The 18,398-nt window shown below is 48.2% G+C and overlaps 1 protein-coding gene across 4 annotated transcripts in view; it reads right to left on the reverse strand.

The window, feature by feature from the left end:
- The window catches only part of EYA2 (EYA transcriptional coactivator and phosphatase 2), a 267,975-nt gene that overhangs the window by 217,050 nt on the left and 32,527 nt on the right, over positions 1 to 18,398 (reverse strand). The window lies entirely within an intron of this gene.

Genomic DNA, 18,398 nt, shown 5'->3' on the forward strand with positions numbered 1-18,398 from the left:
CCTTCCTTCCTTCCTTCCTTCCTTCCTTCCTTCCTTCCTTCCTTCCTCTCTCCCTCCCTCCCTCCCTCTTTCTTTTTCCCTCCTTCCACAGTATTAATTGAACTTTTACTATGTGCCCAGCTTTGTTCGCGGTTTCGGGGATGGAACAGTAAACAAAATAAAGTCCCAGTGCTCCTGGAGTTGACATTCTAATGGGGGAGAGAGACAATAAGTGTGTGTGGGGGGGCACACAAATATTCTAGACAGGATGACCAGGGATGGCCTCTTGGAGTGGTGACATTTGAGCAAACGCTTGATGTGGGCTAACAAGTGATGTGATGAGAAGGAAGGGAAGAGCAACCAGGTGGGGCAAGATGTGCAAAGGCCCTGAGGTGGAAATGAGCCAGGCATGTTTAAGGAATGGAAAGCATAACAGAGCAGCTGGAGTGTGGTGGGTGAGGGCAAAAGGGATGGGGGAACACACTTCAAGATTTTTTACACACACTACCTATGATAGTATCATATTTCTTAGGGTCAGGTATCACAACCGGATTAACATAGTGTGGTGGCTACTGACACAGCTTCTGGGCCCCTCCTACTAGCTGGGTTAGCTTAAGGGAAGTTACTAAGGGACCTCAGTTTCCCCATGTGTAATACAGGGTTAATAGTAAACCTGCCTCAGAGGGTTGTCATGAAGACTAAATGAATTAGTACACACAAAGCATAAAATAGAGGCACATTACCATTAGACAAACATTAAGCTATTGTGATTACTCAACTATCTCTCTGCTTTTTCCAAGTTTTAATATTAGAAATAATGGTGTTAAAACATTTTTAAAAAATAGAGTTCCAGGCCTTCAAACATTGGGTTTCTTAGAGGGAGGGCACTTGAAGATGGAATGATATGAGTTGTGCAAAACTGAAATAGAATGAATCAGAAATATTGATGAAATCTCATTTTCTGTACACAGAGACACAGAGTGACTCCTTTACCCTCATTCCCCTGGGGACACGTCTGAAGTTCTGCATCTTAAAATAACTGGGAATGCAACCTCTTCCATAAAAGTCTTAGGATGCCCTGTGTCCACCCCAGCAGGGCTGACCTGGGCGTGAGGTTCCTGCAGGGTAAGTGTGGGGACCGCATGCTTCAGGGGGGTCAGTGGAGCTGGACAGACAGGGCTGGGCCCCACTCTGTGGGCTCTCTGGCCTTCAGAAGAAGAGCTCTGGGTAGTGGCCCGGGCAGGGGGCCGCAGCCTGTGGTGGGAACTGGGCTTCACCTCTCCTTTGTGCATAGCTTCTCTGTGTCTCACCCTCATCTTCAAACGAGCATGCATTGATGACTATATTTCAATTACTGAGTGCTTGCTCTGTGCCAGGCACTGTGTTAAGCACTTTGCACCCATAATGGAGAAAAGCACCTGGGATCAGACTGCTGGGTGCACACCCTGACTCTGGCACTCACCTTACACAAGCCTGGGATCAGACTGCTGGGTGCACACCCTGACTCTGGCACTCACCTTACACAAGCCTCTCAGCCTCTCTGTCATGCTTTCATGTGTCATGTGAGTACATAACTCACTGGGTGGTTGTGAGGATTCAGGAAATGCATGTACATCTCTTAGGAAAATGCTTGACTCTCAGTGAGCCATCAGCAGATGGTAAATACTACTATGACCTCATTTGGATGTCCTGGCAACTCCATGAGGAGCTTCCACCGCACAGATGCAGAGTGGAGGCAAACAGAGTTGGAGACCCTCGCCCAAAGCCACATGGTGAGTAAGTGGTACAGCCAGAGGTTGCAACCAAAGCCATGTATTTCACTTTTAACTTCTCTGTGGTACACATACAAATGCACAGAAGTCTTAAAGTGGCTATCAACTTCACACTTGTAAGTATCAACTGTTTAAGCCAATCATAAGCAATCCATTCATCCAGTGAATATTTGCTGAGCACCTACTGTGTGCCTGACAGGATGTGCAGATGGAGCCACCCATACCGTCTATCCATGTGCAGTCTGAAGATCAAGCCAAAAAAAGTGGAGAACAAAACTAAGTTAAGAGCCAGAAAGCAACTGAAATCCTGACTGCATTGCCTGAGCCCTGATCCAGCTATACCTGAACTCAAGCCCTAGCCCTGGACTCTCAGTTCCTTGAGACTATAAGTTCCCTTTACTTGCTAGCCCAGTTTGAATTGGGTTTTCTGCAACATGTTACTGAAAGCCTAGATTGTGTTGTTTGCCCTGACTTATTCCCATACTCAGCAGGACAGTTTCTAAAGTGTTAAGCCCTCCCTACTCCTCAATTTCACCCATTAACTTCAGATTTTTCCATAAAAGCAGCAGGGTCATGTATGTTTTTGGTATCACCTTATAAAGCATATTATAGTACAGTTCCAGTCTAAGGACTTGACCCTTAAAAACAGGGTCTCAAGTGCCAACAGCAACTTAAAACCTTATCTATGGGATAAATAATATGGTAGTTATGAATGCTATTCATCAAATATTTCTGGTTCATCTTTTGGGTCCACAGTAGGACTCCACTTTTTCACCCTGTTTAAAGTTATGGTCATATGAGTTGCTTTGGCCAAAGAAGTATTAAAGGAAATGACAAGTGATCCTTCTGGACAGACTCTTGGAGAGCCAATGTGTGATATTCTGTAGCTTCAGAGTCTCCAGAAGACCCAGGAAAGACATGGAGCAGGACCAATAAATAAATGTCTGTTGACTTAAAGTTACTCAGATTTGGGGTTGTTACCACAGCCTATCCTGGAGTCAAGCCTATCCTGACTGATATTAATGGAAAACATGAGAGTGTATTGCATGTAGTACGAATAAATATTGTTTCCTGAAACTTCTACTTATATGTGTGTTTTGTGTCGTGCTGGTGGTGGGGTGTGTCTTCTGAGCATATGTGTTGTTTTCCTTTTTTATGTTATTACAAGGTTGTCATAAATATGTTTCCGAGAATCCTGGTCAAAAGTGTTTAAAAGCAGTGGAAAAAGCTTAGTGTCCAGAAAAGAACATCTGAAATATCTGGAGGACTAGATGAGAGAACTTGGGAGAAAAGGCCTAAGGAGAGGAGTTTGAAGGGGTTAGTTTGTACACATATGTGAAAAAAAAGGGTGCTTTCCAGCCATTCTCCAACTCTCTAGGGCAAGGGACATTTTCTGTGAAGGGCCAGAAAGTAAATATTTTAGGTTATGGGGGCCAAGAGGTCTCTGTCACAACTACTCAACTCTGCTGATGTTGGGGGGGGGTAGGAGTAGCTACAGATGGTACAGAAGTCAGTGGGTATGGCCATGTTCCAATAAAACTTTACTGACAAAATAGGCAGGTGGCCAGATTTGACCTGTGCGCCACAGTTGGCTGACCTCTGCTCTAGGGGATCAAACAATGAGGTAGCATCAGGCTGAAATGTAAGAATGACTTACATTTTAGATCCATGGAAGAAGCAAAGATGAATTCCTATTAGAAGAACAAAGCTGCCATCATCTACGTTAGGGTCAATAAACTATGGCCATGGGCCAAATTCCAGCTGCCATCTGTTTTCATAAATAAAGTTTTATTCAATTACTGGTTTTCTGTGGCTGCTTTCTTGCAATGACAACGCAGCTGAGTAGTTGCCACAGAGACCATTAGCCTGCAAAGCCTAAAATTTTACTATCTTGCTCTGTACAGAAAATGTTTGCTCGTGCATGCCCCAGCTCACGTTCAAACAATAGTGTTTAGGGGCTTAGGGTGGACCCAGGGCCACATCCAGAAAAGTCTTTAGAACAAAGGGAGCCCCAAGCAGAATGATATTTGTAATAAAGTAAATAGGGCAAAAGCCAAAAACGAATCAAAGTAACCCCTGGCCCTGCACCCTGGAGAGATTTTGACCACAGTGACGCTCAAGAAATGAGTTCACAGCTAAGACGTGCTCCATAAATGTTAAAATAACAAGAACAATAAATAGTAATAAAACACAAAGCCACGCACCCTGTCTCCACAGGCAAGACCTCTCAGGGTTTTGAGCTTAGAAGTAAGGAGAGAGCAGCCTTCCCCACTGATGGCCCATCTTGGCAGAGGATTTGATGGTCCTACTGGGATCCAGTGGGCGAGGTCCAGAGGAGGAAGAAGTTCAAATACAGGCAGGCTCCAGAGACAAACAACCTTGGGGATGGAGACTAACCTCCACTGGGAAACAGGACCCAGATCCCAAGGTCAGCACTTATTCTTGAGACCCTCAGTGCTCAGGGTCTTCCGGGCCCTCAGTCCCGACACACAAGACCCCAAGCGCCGAGCTGCAAGCCAGAGTACGACAGCTCAGCGTCTCCTCAAAAGTGAGACCTCACCAGGCCCACTGTTGGCAGCCAAAGGTTTGCTCAGATTGTCTCAGTACCTCCACCCTCTGCAGCGAAGCCTGCAGAAGGTCAGAAAGCTAAACCAAAACACACAACTGTCATATCAAGAGCTTGCTGCAAAAGCTGACTCGGCAAATAGGAGAAATGATGCATTCCCTTCCTGCAACACACCCAGAAGGGCCCAGCAGGCCACAGAGGTGAAAGGCAGGCCTCGTCCAAAATCATCAAATGCCCTGACGATGACTGGAGTCGCGTCATGAAATGTCTACACAAATCCAAGCTTCCCACGTCCCCCAAGAGCCCCGGAGAATGTGGAGTATGGTAACAGCACTCGTGGCAGCTTGCGCTTCGACAGGGCTCCCAGGCTTGCAAAATGCCCCGCGGTGCATCTCTGGGAACTTGGTAGACGGCGTGCAGCATCCTTCTCCTTCTACAGAACAGAAGCACTGAGGCACAGGAGAGGTGGCTGAACTCACAGAGATGTTGGAGGCTGGTTAAAAACGGGGAACTTGAACTTTTAAAAAAAGTCCATCAGGTAGTTGATGAGCATCCCACCACCCTGGCTCAATGTGGCCAACTCTCCAGCAGCACTTAAGAAATGGCAGACACTGTTCTAGGCTCTTTACATAGGATATCTCCTTTAATCCCCAATACCCTGAGAGTGCAGATACTATAATTATCCCCATTATACAGAGGAGTAAACTGGGGTCCAGAGTGCCTAAGGCCACCCAGAGAAAGGGAGGAACTTCCCACTGCTAACGGCAGGAGGCACGTTCTTTTTCAAGAACCAAACGAGCTGGCAGGACCTGGTAAATGGAGCATCTTTACCTTTTCTCCTGCCCTCCTTCCCAAGCTGATACCTCTTCTCACTACACGGGAGGCAGGAGTTAGGGAAGGTCTGAGACGTGCTATGGTCTGAATGTTTCTGGCCCCCGCAAAATCCATCTGTGGAAGTCTACTCCCTGGTAGGGGGGTATCTGGAGGCGACGCCTTCGGGGGGAGGGGCGTGATGAGCTTATGAGGGTGGAGCCCTCACAAATGGGATTAGTGCTCTTACAATAGGCCCCAGGGAGCTCACTCGCCCTGCCTTTCGCTGCGTGAGGACACGGGGAGAACTAGGAAGAGGGCTCTCACCGGACACCAAGTCCGCTGGCGCCTTGGGACTTTCCAGCCTCCAGAACTGGGAGAAATAGGTGTTTGTTGTCTTGGCCACCCAGCTGACGGTCACGGATTCTAGCAGCCCAAACAAACTAGGACAAGGCACAAACATTAACAAACGGTTCTGAGCCCTACTTACACGCCAGATCCTACTGGGAGCCCTTAGCAAAGAGCTGCTTGGATCTTCCCACCGACGCTCTAGAGCGGGTGCTCTTTTTCTCCCCGCCCTGGAGAGGAAGACGCAAGTTTCAGAAGGTGCCCCGAAGAGGCAGTGGTGCCAGTGGCTGGCAAGCCCCAAGCCCTGGCTGTGCAGTGTCAAGTACCCGACACACACTCTGTGCCCCTCACCTCACAGGCTCCCCACCCCTACATCCGAACAGCCCCTCGCTCCCCCAGAGCCCAGACGAGGAAACCCAGGCCACAAGTGGCCCGAAGCTCCTGCCGCCCCTACAGACCTGCTGCAGAATCAGAGATGCCACCCTGGGCATCTTGTCCCCAGCCCTCACCTGTCCTCAGGGCGGAAGTAAGCATTTCTGGCCACACCCCTGCAGCAGTCCCTGAGGCTCCCCAGGGCCAGCTAGAGAAGACGGAACAGGGAGGAGGCGTCTGGTCAGAAAGCTGCTCGAGGCCCAGCGTTTGGAGCCTCCAAGCTCACTCACCCCGGGAGCTTTCAAGCATCCACCCTGTTTTTGGCACAAGCCAACTTCCTGTACTTGAGAGAAAAGGCATCTTTTTAATGAGCAAGAAAAGAGAGAGACGGGGCCGGGGGAGGCGACAGAAAGAGAAAGAAGAAAAAATAAAAATAAAAGTACAGGGAGGGCTTCAAGCCACAGAGAGGTTCTGTTACAGAAAGGCATTTAGATGAATTACGTGCACAGGAGGCAACCACGTGTGGATTAAGTTTCCCTTAAAATTCTTAGAGCTTCAGAAATTAGCAGGAAGGGAGAACACCAGCGACCAAAACAGCTCTAGCTTCCTTCGGCACACTGTGCCACCATCCTTGTTTGTTGGTGTACTTGTCACCCCTGAAATCCTTCAGGGAGAAACCAGTTTGAACAAGAAGAAATTCACGCTGAGCTCAGGCAAGCTGGCTTCCAGCATGAGCCCTCCTGCCCCGATCGGATCTCGGATCTGGACTCTCTGTGCCCCCCCACCAACTGATAGCAACATTCATTCCACAGCGACAACAGTTACCCGGCCCACAGAGGGCCATGCCTCCGGCCGGGCACATCCACGGATTTTTCTCCTTGAATCTCATGATGGATCTGTGATATATATATGTATATGTGTCTGTCTGTGTGTATAGTGTGTGTACGTATAGATAGGTAGACGTATGTACACACACATACCTTATACATACGTATACATATTCTCTCCATGCCAGAAGGTGAGCCTTGGAGAGAGCAAGTTCATTCAGTCACTCAACACACATGAGCACCAACTGTTTACCGACGCTGTGCTAAGGCCCGTATGTAAGTCAGGATTTCTGCTGGCACTACTGACATTTGGGGCTGGGTCGTTCTCTGTTGTGGGGCCGTCCTGGGCACTGTAGGATGTTCAGCAGCATCCCTGGCCTTTACCCACCAGATGCTGAAGCATCCTCTCCCCCAGCTGTGACACAAACATCTGCAGACACTGCTAAATGTCCCCTGGGGGGGCAAAGTCACCCATGACTGGGAACCACTGCTCTCTGTGGACTAACTCACACAATCCTCGCTGGGAAGCAGGTCTGTTGGAGTCCTCGTCTTACAGATGGGGGAACCCAGCATGGGGAGGTTAAGTAACTTGTTCGTGCCCAAAGTCCCACAGCTAGTGTCAGAGAAGGGACACGAACCCAGCAAGTCTCACCCTGGAGCCCGGCTTGGCCGTATAAGTACGCCTTCAAGACTGCGCAGCTAGTTGCTGGAGCCCTTTGAGATATCCCAGTTTGCAGCTGGATGAACTCAACTCTTAAATTCTCTTGACTACACAAAAAATGTCCCCAAATGTCAGTGGCCCCTTTGCCCCATTCCCCATCTTTTCTCTAAGGGGGTCGGGTCTTTCTGTTACAAAATGGTGCCTCCCCTCCGACTGTCCACTGCCCCCTCCTTGGGGAGGAATGTTCTACAAACAATGTTAACAAAAACTCTAGTGACAACCACTTGAAGATCGACAAACACCTTCATAACATTAAGAGGCAACGTCTACCATGTACTTAACCACTAAGCTCCAAAGGCTTTTATAACATTTCATCTAAGCCTTATGGCAAGTTTTTGAGGCAGGGGCTATGAGCCTCCCCGTGTTACAAATGAGGAAAACTGAGGCACAGAGAGGGGAAGTCACTTGTCCCAGGTCACACAGCTAGTAGGTGGCAGAGCCTGGTCTCTTAACCACCATGCTAAACCACCTCTCTTAACAGTGCTTACTGAAGTGTTCTAGATGCTTTACGCACTGTAACACATTTACTTTCTCACCACAGCCCCGGGAGATAGGTATTATCACCCTATTGAAGGGATTTAGAAACTGAGCTCCAGAAAAATTAAAGAGCCTGCCCAGGCCACACAGCTAAGAAGGGGGGTGAGGCGTGGGGGACAGGAAAGAGCCCAGATATGAACCTGCAAGTCTGGTTCTAGACCTTGCGCACAACCGCATCATCTCATTAAATCCTTCTAGTCCCTCCTGGGAGTCTCTGCGCCACTTTACAGAAGACGTACGTGATACGGGGGTGGCCTGCCTGAAGGCAGGTATAGCTCTTAGTGGCAGAGCCTGGATCCGAACCTGGGCCCGTGGGACTGCAAGGCCCAGCTCGTCCCGCCACCCCATCCGGCATGCTGCTCTCCTTGCTGGTGCCCCGGCCAGCCTTCTCCACCAAATACACCTTGGTGGCCAGCAGGCTCCGGGCTTTTCAAAGATCGGGGTGCCTTACACAGCTCCTCTTGTTTACCCTGAAGCTGCTCCCCCGTTTACACCAAAGGGAACAATGAGAAGTGGCACTTCCAGGTGGTGAGACAGATGGCGAGTCAGGGGGCTGCAGGGCCGGCAGGCCCATCTTTCACCTCAGGGTCACTGGCTCCACTCTGCAGGCCACTGGAGCCGCCAGGCGCCATTCCTCTCCCACAGCTGTTGGGGCCTCGCCCGGGAGAGGCCTGGTCAGTGGGAGACAGCTGGCCACCGCCCCCCATGTCACCAGCTGCCTGTCGCCTTCCCCTCCCAGAGTCCTTCGCTTGGCCCTTGCGATGATCACAGACCACAGAACAAAGTGTTTAACCCCTCGAGGGCCAGATCTTTGTGCCTTTTCTTTTACACCCTTATCACCGTTTGAGTTTTGTCCCTGTGCCTCAAGCTGCGTGACCTCAATAACTAATGTTCTGTTATTTTTATTTATTTATTTTATTAGTAACAGTAGTATCAGCAGAATGGTTAAGAGTGTGGGCTCTGGATCCAGATACCCCACGGGGGATTCAGTCCTGGGTCACAACCTCGGACCCAAGCGATTGCAGGTGGGAGGGTGGATGATTTCACCTCTCTGTGTTTCTGTGTTCTCATATGTAAAACAGTCCATCACAGTGCCCACTTCAAGGGCCATTAGGCATCTCATACAAGTTGACACGAGAAAAGCACTTACAACCACTCCTGGTACACAGCTGGTGGTCAGTGTTACCTATTCCTAGTGTTGATGTGTGTTTCTGCCCATTCTGTCTAGGAAGCCCTCTGTTTATTTATGTTTTTAAATTTGGGTGAATCCTTGAAAGACCAGATCAAACCTTTTCTCCGCCATGAAGATTTCTGAGATAGTGGGGTGGGCATATCATTCTTCTTGTGTATCTTCTCTCGGATCCTGGCACAACATTGGGCACACAGATTTTTCATCTAATAATAATTACGAATGGCTAAGTTTTATTAAATACTTAGCATATACCCAGTACTGTCCCTATGCTTAACATACATTATCTTATTTTACTCTCCTCTCAAAGTTTGTGTCTTAATAGTATATCCATTCTACAGATGAGGGAACAGAGAGGTCAAGGTCCCAGCAATAGTAAGTGGACCTGGGATTTGAGCTTCCTTGGGACCGCCATTATGGAAGGTAGGAAGGCTAGAATTTTCACTGCTCCACCCCTTACAAATAGAGGGCAAAAAGCAAAGCACTCTGATTTCTAAGAATATCAGCCCTGCTTTCTCATAGCAAACTTCTGCAGCAAACAAATTAGTTTCTGTGGTAAGGCTTTACAGTAAATCACTCTCTTTCTCTGGAAGATTCTTGTGTGAGTCAGAACCCTTCCCGTTACAAATGACAGGAAATTTAGCTCAAATTGGTTTAAGCAAAAAGGGAAACTTATCGACTCAAATAACTGGACCTTAGCAGTAGCTAGCTTCAGACACGGCTTGATCAAGGGATTTAAAAGTAATAAGGTCATTACCCGCCCCCCCGCCCTCATTTTTCTTTCCTCCGTGTTGGCTTCATTCTCAAGCATTCTCTCCCCCAAGTTGTTGGCAAAGATAATCTTTGGTGCATTCAGCCCGACACTCTGCCAGCTTTCCACTCCAGTGGTAAGACAGTCCAACAGTCCCCCCTTATCCATGGGGTGATCCGTTCTAAGACCCTCAGTGGATGCCTAAAACCACAGACAGTACTGACCCCTGTATATACTGTTTTTTTTTTCCTAAACACACATACTTATGATAAAGTTGAACTTATAAATTCGACACAGCAAGAGATTAACAACAAGTAATAATAAAATAGAACTAAGTATACCGTAATAAAAGTTATATGAATATGGTCTCTCTCTCTCTGAATATCTTATTGTCCTGTACTCACCCTTCTTGGGATGATGTGAGCTGACAAAATGCCACTCAATTAGATAAAGTGATGTGAATGCTGTTAGGTGTTGTGACATAACATTAGGCTACCATTGACCTGCTGCTAATCAGAAAGAGAATCATCTGCTTTCCCACTCGTCGATGGCAGGTACCTGAACCCCCGGAAACTCAAACTGAGGATTAAGAGTCTGGCGGGGTGGGTACTACCGTATTTTTTTCCCAATTAGTATCAGCTATAAGCCAGGAATTATTATGATTGGCCCAGCCTGGGTCACATGCCATCCCTGGACCAATCACCATCACCAGCGTGTTGCTAACCGCTCCTTGGCCAGATCTGAATCACACGTCAGCCCCTGATTGGGGGGGGGGGGGGATGGGAGTCAGCCCCGCCCCATCCCGGTGGACAGAGAATCGGGAGGAGTGTTTCCCAAAAGGACATTCAAAATGCTTCTATGTTAAGAAGGTGGAGTCGATCTGGACTGGCAACTCACAGTCCAGGAGCGGAGAGAGCTGTGGAAGCGCATCCCGAAACTATACGCTAACAGATAAAATAACGAAATATGACAATGCTGTACCGTTGTACAAAGCCCGGAGTATTTCGTATTTCAAAATAACGAAACAGCACAAAAGAAATAGAACAGAGGCAAAAGCATGCTGCCTCACAGCGGGTGAGGGGCCCCTCAAAGGGAAATCAAGGCAAGTTACCAAAGGAAGAAGAAGGAAATGTCAGCTAACCCCAAACCTCGGCAATCTCTGTTGGTCGGTCCGGAAGAGCCCAATTAACTGGTTTCTCTTTGCAACTGGGGAAATAGATGGTCTAAACAACTTGCCCAGCTGAGTAGCACTGGAACTTAAACACAAGCACTGGGCTGCAGGGTCTTAACCACCATCCCGATTACTCAGACAGGCAGAGTCTGAGCCACGTGATTTAACTTGCAGGTGAAGGAGCAGTTCCCATCCTCACGCAGCTGGAAGCACCACATGCTGGTGTACAGAATCCAGACCACAGCCCCCACCTCTGTAACCCCACTTCTTAAAGACACTCTGACCTCCTAGCTCTCTTTTGTTCCTAAATCTGATCATTTGCCTTTCCCTGACTCCCTCTCATTTCTGCAATCAGAGGGAGACTCCATCTTCGAGATTTCTCTTCCATCCATCCCAGCGCCAATACCTAGTCTAAGAGGACACACTCTCACATATTGCTGGCCTGATCCACAGCCTCCAGCTGTCCCTCTCTCTCTCTTCTGTCCCCTCCAAAAGTCTGACCACTGCACTTTCTGCTTTGAATCTTTCGTAGGTGCCCTGGGGCTCACAGGTGATGTTCAAACTCTTCGCTATGTGACGTGGACAACTCTCTCTTGCTGGCTGGCCCTACCTTTGAACACTCCTCCCATTTGGGGGAATTCCGACATTATAGGCCCGAGCTCCCCATGGCGGATGTCAGAAATCTGCTTTCTCAGCCTCCTTTGCAACTAGGATGCAGACACGGGACCTGACATCCACCAGTCAGATTCATCCTCCTGAATCTTAGATCAAAAGCCAATGACTCAAGGGAGGTGATGGGTCATGCAGAATCCATCCCCATGATGGCAAAGGCAAATCACTTCCAGAAGCAGAAAGGGCAGATGTTCCAGCAGCCATATCCTTGCCAGAGTCAAGGAAGGGTCTCTAGAGTCCGGGACCTCTTGTGTGATAAGTGATGCTAATTGCTAGGGGACGTGCAGGATCACTGTCCACTGGAGCAGCCCCCAGGTGTAGTCCAGGGATTATGTGGCCACCATGCCTTTCCCTTGGCCCTTCTTCCACTTATGTTTAAAGTAGCTGAATTGGATTCTGTTATTTGCAACTAAGATTGTGACTGATCCACATGCCTTAGCAGGCCCTACCTGAACAGGCTGCTGCCCGTTCCCACCCCACACGATGACATCCCTGTGTCTCTGCCCCTTGAGATTTCAGAACTTCCTTCATTTCTGCCAGTTGGCTGGGCTTCATTTCTGGGCTGTCATATGTACTGTTCCTGCCCCCCTGGAATATCTCCCCCCAACCCCGCCTCTTTCTCTGGGTCACACCCACTCATCCACTCACTGGTACTCTTACCTGCCTTTGGAAGTCTTCCCAAGCCCTTCCCCCAACCAAACTTTGTCAGATGCCCTGTGGTCTATATGGTCTCATGTCCTACAGGCCCTCTCTGGTATCCTGGACGCCCCCTAGCCATTAGCATCACTTATCACACAGAACCGTTATTCCTTCTAGGACCGTCTTCCCCATTGGGTGACCCAAGTCAGGGATTACAAGGGGAGATTCTAAATGTCACCGATGTCAATATTCCTGACAAAAATGTTTAACCTGAATAATCACCAGGAAACATCAAATAAGTCCAAATTGAAAAGACTGTGCAAAATAACTGGCCTGGATTGTTTAAAAAAAAAAAAATAGGCAATGGTTTGAAAGACAAAGCAAAAACACAAACAAATGAACAACTGAGGAACTGCCCCCATATGAAAGGAAACTAGAGACAGGACTAGTAAGTGTAGAGCAGGGCCTAGACTGGATAAAAGATCTCATCAAAAGGATGCCACGGAGCAACCGGAGAGCCACGGATGTGGAGTAAATGAGACACTCATACAGTGTTAGGAGCAGATGCTCTGAGTGTGATCAGAGTATTGGGATTGTGTAGAGAGACACCCCATTCTAGCCAGCATCCAAGAGGCCCCGCTGGTCTCTGCTTCCTGGTCTTCACCCCCGCGGGAGTGTTCCTCCTACACAGTACAAGGTTGGTTGGTGTGACCAGGAGTATCTGGCACAAGTGATTTATCACCTCCAAGTTTAGGTTACAAAAGACTGTGGCTTCCGTCTTGCCTCTTTGGGACTTTGTCCCCCCTCTCTCTTTTTTTCTCTCCCTCTCTCTCTCATCCATGGCTTTGCGGGAAGCCAGCCAGAGGATCACAAGCAGCCCGATGAAGAGGCCCATGGGGAAGGAGCTGGGGCTCCCACCAACAGGCACACAAGTGAGTGCGATGATGCCTAACCAGAAAGCAGCTGTAGCTGAGGCCTTGATTCCTGCCTAGCAACAGACCCTGAAGCCGAGGACCCAGCTAAGCTGCAGCCAGATTCCTGACCCACAGCACTGTGATAGAAAAAACATTTGTTTATCTAAGCCATGACATTTGGGGGTAATTTGTTATGCAGCTATAGATAATTACTATCTACACGGAAATATTTAGGGGTGAGGAATCAGGATATCTGCAAGTAAAGAGCTCAACACAAATTTAGAGAGAAAGGGAGCTAAAGAAAGGTGGCAATCTTAATAGGTGGCGAATCCATGTGACAGGTATATGATGTTCATGGTTACCATACCAGTAAATTTACTGGAGGCGTGACATTTTCCAAATTAAAAAGCTGGAGAGAAAAAGAGAGGAGTGAAGGCACAGGAGCCAGGCTGCCTGGGTTTGAATCTGGACTCTGTTTCCCAGCTGTGTGCCCGTGGGGTTGCCTTAACCCCTCTGTGCCTCAGTCTCCTCATCTGTTAAATGGGACTCTATCTCCCGGGACTGAGATGATGAGGATAATGAAATGGACTGAGATATATACAGCTACAGCTCCTAAATCAGGGCCTGGCTCCCCAAAGAGCCAGCTTTACTACATTGTGCTCACTCTGTACCCCAAGCCTGGCACAGGGACCTGGCAAAGAGTAAGCCCACAAGAATATTTGCAGCACGAATGAATGAGTGAGTCGATTTTCTAACCAGTGGTTTGCAGGCTTCTCTTGGGTTTGAAGAGTTCCTCTGTTAGCTGATGTGGCCAGAAAAAAATCTCTGGAATTCAAGAATTCCAAATGCCTCACTGGAAGCATGTCCTAAAAGGTTGGATTAAAAAAGAAAAAAAAAAATCAAGTCATGATGAAATGTGTGCGCTGGACTACCGGGCTAAAACACCAAGGAGAAAGAGACAATTAATTATAGGTTTCTGTTGCAAACCACAAGGCCACTCTCTCCACTGGCTTTCCCGTGGGCCAGGCAGAAAATTGCCACCAACCCCAAAACAAAAGTCTGTAAGGTAAAAGTAACTAACCCTTACCAAGTGAATCCATTGTTCCAGGCACTGTTCTAACTGCCTGACGTGTAGCAATCCATTCAATTCTTAAGACAATCCTAGAAACCAGTACTATTATTCTTTCCGCTGTATAGCGGAGGCACAGAGAGATGAAGTCACTTGCTCAAGGTTACACAGCTTGGGAAGTTGGGATGTCAGGCAGTCTGGGTCAAATCCTTACAAATTGAAAAGGTGTAACGGTTATAAAATCCTTATTCTCTATGAAGTTTTTCCTACAGTTTCATGGACAGGAGTTCAGCCCCGTACCCCAGCCACCAGAGATTTTTTTTTTTCCCTTTGGAAACGTGAGCTAGATACATCTGTACTTTTTATAAACACAAAGGGATTTATTACTGGGTGATCAAACTGCTCCAAAGCCGTGTTGTCTTTTTCTTCACAGGGTAAGACTGTCATAAATTAAAAGGACTTCCCATTCAGCCTGGCACTCAGCTGGGCCACTTAAAATCACTTTGGACTTTGCCCTCAACTGACCTTTTCAAACTGCTTCCCAGGCGTCACTGCTTCCGGGACCCGATTGGGGCCGATCACAAGAGCTTTACTCTTGTAAGTGGAACCACAAATTATTCCAGGCACGAGGGAGCAAAGAAATCCCTGTTAGGAAAGTGAAATACAGCTCGAGCTGCCTTCGGAGAGCGGCTGTCCGGGGCTGGGGGACGCCCCTGTGGTTTTCCTGGGAGAAGTGGGTCAGTGGGAGGGACCAGCCTCGTTCTCCTGACCTGCTTGAACAGGCTTTGCAGCCGTTTTCCCCAATTCATGCCTTTCCGCCCCACCCAAGGAGCAATACTTAATATCCATGTGTTCTGGGAGAAAGGCATCCGCCTTTGTGGGAGGAAATGGCGTCCCTTTTGTCCCCCAAACTAAATGCTGTCATTTCCCCTCAAAGTATCTGATGGGAAAACGATGATACTGACCACTTAATAAGCCTTTATTATGTCATAACCTCACTTAATTATCACTTTCACTCCTACTCAGGAAGAATATACTACTACTACTACTACTACTACTACTACTACTACTACTACTACTATTTACTTCCCCGACATATAGGAAGACCGTACTATGTGCCAGGAACACTTTGAAGCACCGAACATAATTTATTTAATTCATATAGAAGCCCTGTAAGCAGGTACTAATATTAGCCCTATTTTTTTTTTCAGATGAGGAATCTGAGGCACAAAGGAGTGACGTCATTTGCCCAAGGTCACACACTAAGTGGTTTACCTCTCTTCTAAGGTACATGATATCATGGTCCCCATTTTCCAAGAGAGGACGATGATTATCAGGAGGTAGTCTTCCCTGAAGAGAGTTGTGGTAATAATACTAATTAATAACATCTGCCATTTATTGAACGTTTCCTATGCCTCATGCTAGCAAGGTCCCACCAGGCAGGTGCTATGCTAAGCCATTTAATGGAGGAGGCTGAAGCCCAGAAAGGTAAGCACATCACAACCAACCAGTACCTAGAGCACCCAAAGGTTCAAATCCAGGTTCATTCTGGGGGTGGCAGCTTATGCAAACAGATGGTACAAAATTGTTCCCGCAGGCTGCCCCGGAGACGCATCAAACAGGAGCCTGAAAATCTGCCTTGTGCACTCACTTTACATGGCTTTGAGCAGAGTTGTGATAGGGGGATATGTGTTCTACCCCCCAGTTAAGTCTTCTCCTCTCCTGCCTGGACTGGTGCACCAGCCTCCTCACTGGCCTCCCTGCCCTCAGACTCAGCGTCTCTGGTCCGGTCTCCTGTCACTGCCGTTTGGTATCATTAGAACATAACCAGGGACTTTGTTTATTCACATCGTAGGTGCTTGGTAAATATGTGTTGGATGAATGAATGAATTTTATTTTTTATTTGTTTTCTCTAAAAGGAAGTGCCTGCGTCAGGGACTTCCTCTGGCTGCTGCTGCCACCTCTGAGTCCTCTACAGCTGCACCATTTCTGGTTGCTGATACCTGTCATTCTGACATCTTCTTGTTGTTGTTGTTGTTGTTTAAATTTTATTTTATTATGTTATGTTAATCACCATACAGTACATCATTAGTTTTTGGTGTACTGTTCCATGATTCATTGTTTGCGTATAACACCCAGTGCTCCACGCAGTACGTGCCCTCCTTAATACCCATCACCAGGCTAACCCATCGCCCCACCGCCCTCCCCTCTAGAACCCTCAGTTTGTTTCTCAGAGTCCAGAGTCTCTCATGGTTCGTCTCCCCCTCCGATTTCCCCCCCTTCATTTTTCCCTTCCTGCTATCTTCTTTTTTTTTTTTTTAACATATAATGTATTACTTGTTTCAGAGGTACAGGTCTGTGATTCATCAGTCTTACAGAATTCACAGTGCTCACCATAGCACATACCCTCCCCAATGTCTATCACCCAGCCACCCCCTCCCTCCCACCTCCCACCGCTCCAGCAACCCTCAGTTTGTTTCCTGAGATTAAGATGAATGAATGAATTTTAAACACAAACTGAACCATAGCTCTTTCTTCTTTGAATCACTTCACATCCAAGGACGCTACTCAATTCTCCACCCTTGCTCACCTACCCATCTCCCAGTCCCATTTCCTATGCTCCACTCATGTGAGCTCCCTTAGGTTTCCTAAACACGTCATTTCATTCCTCTGGGCCTTTGCTCCTGCTGTTCCCCTGCCCGAGATTCCCTTCCCCTCACTCCAGTTCCTCCATCCTACCTGACGAACTCTTATTCAGTCTGCACAATCAGGCTCCAACGAGCCATCTTCTTCGAGGGTCTGGTGGACACCTGTTGTCTGTACCTGCCCAGCATCCATCTTGTCTTCTCGAACAGCATCCTGACCTCCCCTTGGAGAATCCCTCCTACCTCACCCTCTGTCCACATCATTTGGATGGAGCAGACCACTCCTGGGTCCCATCGTGTCATTTACAAAGGGATGGGCACGTGGCCCAAGCCTGTCCAATCAGAGCCTCATCCCATCCCTGGCTATGGCCCTTGGTTCCAGGACAAGTTTGGGACCCAAACTGGACCAGTGAGAGTCAATCTTGCGACTTTAATGGAAATTTTGGGAAGAGTCCTGTGGGACTGGGGATGCAGGAGCCGACACTAAGCTGATCTCGCCTATGTTGCTGCCTAAATCCACGCAGGCACGATGTCTCCTTACTGGCCAAATTCCTGGAGGTGTGGCCCCCCAGCCATCTAAAGTGGTCTCTTTCTGCACCCGCCCCGAGCTCACCTTTACAGTCCTTACCACGTGCTTAACAGCACAGTGCCAAGCCCACACCATGCCTTCTCTCATCCAAATGATCCAACGGCGAAGGTACCAATCAGCCTTCCTGTTCTACTGGGGCAGAAACTGAGGTTCATAGAGAGTAAGCCCCTTGCCTCTCCTCAGCAGAGCCGGGGCCTTAACCCCATTCCAGATCCCACACCCTTGAAAACCATGTAGGATCTGCTAGTGGAAGGCAGAGGTGATGACACGAGGCTTGAAAAATGGTATTTTGCCCATGTGGAGACTGGAAGGTGGTCATGGGGCTAAGAAGAGGGTATACTGAGTCCAGGAACTAGGCAGACAAAGGGCTGGAGGTGGGAACTTGGGGCCATGCAGCAGTTGCATTTGGCTGATGTGTGGGAGGGCAGAAGTAGGCTATGGTGTGTGCGGAGGGGTGAAATTAAAAACAATCAAACCACTTAATCTCATCCCGCCGCCCCCCCCAATTCCTGAGAGGTCCTCTAGCTAAGCGTGGTGGATAGTTAAGGCAGCCCTGTGGCTTTTCTGGCTGAGCTGGCACCCTGAATAAATTTCAGGGGATAGGAGATCACGGCACTGAGGACACAGTGTTCGAGCTATTTGTGACCACACGAATTAATCTCTTCCATGTGCAAAGATATTTCCATAATTCTCCTGAGACTCCTATTGGTGGGGAAGGCAAATGCTTGATCAGCTCGGACGGCTCCTCCTCGGGACGCTCCAGCCAAATCTGGCTACTCCTGCAGCCCCCAGGGATGATTGCTCGGTGGTCAGCGAAAAATCGACCC

This window comes from Callorhinus ursinus, unplaced genomic scaffold (assembly GCF_003265705.2).
Source record: "Callorhinus ursinus isolate GAN/ISIS: 27379988/994484 unplaced genomic scaffold, GSC_fseal_2.0 scaffold38, whole genome shotgun sequence".
NCBI lineage: Eukaryota > Metazoa > Chordata > Mammalia > Carnivora > Otariidae > Callorhinus > Callorhinus ursinus.